Source organism: Oxyura jamaicensis, unplaced genomic scaffold, assembly GCF_011077185.1.
Source record: "Oxyura jamaicensis isolate SHBP4307 breed ruddy duck unplaced genomic scaffold, BPBGC_Ojam_1.0 oxyUn_random_OJ102843, whole genome shotgun sequence".
NCBI classification, from domain to species: Eukaryota; Metazoa; Chordata; class Aves; order Anseriformes; family Anatidae; genus Oxyura; species Oxyura jamaicensis.
Genome location: NW_023312274.1, coordinates 4066 through 7088, shown reverse-complemented (window position 1 = coordinate 7088; position 3023 = coordinate 4066). Strand labels below are relative to the sequence as shown.

The following is a 3023-nucleotide window of genomic DNA, read 5'->3' as shown; positions in this document are numbered from 1 at the left end:
TTCCTTCCTTCCTTCCTTCCTTCCTTCCTTCCTTCCTTCCTTCCTTCGTGATTTGTATCACACAGTGAATTTTCTGCCACAGGACTGATAGGATGGTGTCTTTCATGGGTGGGGTTATACAACACTTTATATGTGAAAAATAAAGCCATTATAAACTTCCATTCACACAATGGGTTGGGAGTGTGTTTGCTTATCAATAAGCCAAGGTTCATAGCAATGAAGCAAAAACATTTCTAGTATTAGCAGAGACAAGAGGTGTTTGAAAACATCCGTGGCAAGTGCAGCTTTCAAATGGTGTTGTCAGTTATGCTGCAATTATTTCATTAGGCGTGCTGAGAGAGATGTCACCAGACCCAATGGGTCATGTGACAGGGAATGCCCATGGGTTCAGCAATGTTTCTGCTGCCCTCCGTGTAAAAGGAGAACTCTCAGAAATGCCAGACGTAGCTGAACAGAAATGCTGGCACACTAATCCTTTGGAGGAAAAGTCCTCTTTGCTGTCCCTCTGCTGAGACATGGCTGAGCGTTGGAGCCAGGGTATGCTAAGGCCACGTTTCTCATTAAGAAGTCTGTTTGTTCTGCTGACGGACATCGAGTCACGTTAAATTAAATACAAGCAGTGTTTTCTCCACTCCTAGCATAACATCTCTATGTCATGTAGGTTAATGTCTATTCCATTTGTGGGTTATTTGGTTAAGACAAAAGCTGCATCACACTAGCCCTGAAGAGACTGGGATGGCCTTTTGCCATCTCTTAATCCTTCTCCTCCCCCCAGAGACCAATTTCTGAAGGCCTTTGCTGCAGGAAGGCAAAAGGGAAGTGAATGCGTCTTTCCTTTAGGGAGTTTGATTTGCAGCTCTTTGTATTGTTTGTGTCTTCTCTTTCCAGCAATGACCTTCTTACCATGGCTTCCGGTCGCCTGAAAACCACTGAGTATCTCAGTGGAGAAGGAACAGATTGCCTAACCAGACAGGTAAGCAGAGAGGCTGGTACTGACAGACCTGTCATTTGAAGATGGGCTGCACTTGAATGAGTGTCCAAGCTACACAGTTACTCAGCCGCCTCTTTTGTTCTCAGCTAATGTCACTGGAAGCAATCACAGTTGGGCAGTCACCTGAGAAGGTGACCTTCTGAATAGCCTTTCTTTCCATTACCCATCAAAGCAACTGGAAGGCTCCTGTTACAGAGCAGGTGAGGAGAGGAAGAGGCCTCTGTGTTAAGAGGAGGGATGGAGGCAGGTCACAAATAAACAAGTAAGACAAAAAAAAAAATAAAAATAAAAAAAAAATAAAAAAAAAGGAGACAACTTTCTCCTGAAAAAGGGAGGTGATCAGAAAGGTTCTCCCATTCTCCCACTGTGGCTGTATACAGGCTTGATTTTTCTGTCTGACTGCTGGACTGCTAAGGAAGGGTGCAATACTGACACCTTTAACTTCAGTGCTTAAAGCATCTATGGGATTCTAGAGAGCACTGCCAAGTGCCAGAAAGGGCTGCGGTATGGGTACACTGCAGAGTATACTTATGCTGGGACCAGATATTTTTCAAAGATGTTTTACACTGCTCTTTTTAGAATCATAGAATCATAGAATGTCTCAGGTTGGAAGGGACCTCAACGATCTCCTAGTTCCAACCCCCCTGCCATAGGCAGTGACACTGTCCACTAGATCAGGTTGCTCATCCAACCTGGTCTCAAACGCCTCCAGCAATGGGGCATCCACAACCTCTCTGGGAAACCTGTTCCAGTGCCTCACCACCCTCTGAGCAAAGAATTTCTTCCTAACCTCTAATCTAAATCCCCCCTCTTTGAGTTTAAAACCATTCTCCCTTGTTCTCTCATTGTCTGACTCGAGCAGAGTCACTCTCCATCTTATTCATAAGTCTCCTTTAAGTACTGAAAAGTCGCAACGAGGTCACCCTGGAGCCTTCTCTTCTCCAGGCTGAACAGCCCCAGCTCTCTCAGCCTTTCTTCATAGGAGAGGTGCTCCAGCCCCTTGATCATCTTCGTGGCCCTTCTCAGGACCTGTTCTAACAGATTAACAGCCTTCTTGTGCTGGAGGCCCCAGACCTGGACACGGTACTCCAAGTGGGGCCTCACAAGGGCAGAGTAGAGGGGGACAATTCCCTCCCTCAGCCTGCTGGCCACTCCTCTGTTGATGCACACAGCATGCTTTTGTGCAGCAGGCGCGCACTGCTGGCTCATGTCGAGACAGTAGCGTTGACTTGGGCAGGCTCCTTTAGTTTATTGCATGTGATCCATCTCTGGTCCATGAGGATGGGTGCAAGCCCCTGCCCACTTGAATGGTAAATCATCTGTGTAAAGCAGTCCAGCTCCAGCAGGAAACAGTGATGGTGACTTCTCACCAGGCAGCCAGCCACAAGGGTGCTAGGGTGCTGGTGCCCAGTGGGGGAGACTAGCTAGCAGCTAGAGGATCTAACGGTGCTTGCACACCCTGTCCTGTTGAGATTCCCTGCTCGTGCTACTAAAGTCTGCTAGGAATTGATCTTTATACTCATGTGGGATGTATTTGGGAAGGCTTGAGTTTAACCTGAGGTTGATGGTGACACTGTTTGAGCTCCAAGCAGGTCGAATAGGGGAAAATGTATCCTGTATCCTTTCCAGTTCAAGGTGCAAAGGCCACTGCACTTTTATCACTGCTCTGCCAAGCAGCACAGGTGTATGTTGCCTGCCACCCAGATCAGGCTCTTCAGCTCCCTGAGAAATGCCTCCAGTTAGCCATTATCTTGCAGAATGCCTGGAGGGTCTTGGAACAGAGCCATCCTATGACCCTGCACTGCTGTCTGACTTGCACATTAGCTAAACTTGAGCTTTACCTCTATAGGCTCCTATTCCAAAGCTTTCAGCATCGCCAGAGTCTCTGTTGGTGGTGTTTTCCTTAGATGCTTCTTATTTGCCACACTCTGGGGATTCTCCATCAGAGTTTCGTCAGCAGAGCAGCAGTGCGTGGGATGGATCTGAATCTGGTGAGAGTGGCATTACGAGTAGCACGCCTTGAGATTTATAG

General features: G+C 47.4%; 1 long non-coding RNA gene across 1 annotated transcript; it reads left to right on the top strand.

The window, feature by feature from the left end:
• The first annotated feature begins 11 nt into the window (after positions 1 to 11).
• LOC118160173 lies at positions 12 to 1286 on the top strand. Its single transcript, XR_004747346.1, has 2 exons — positions 12 to 657; positions 889 to 1286. It is a non-coding gene; the product is annotated as an uncharacterized LOC118160173 (long non-coding RNA).
• The last annotated feature ends 1737 nt before the right edge of the window (positions 1287 to 3023 follow it).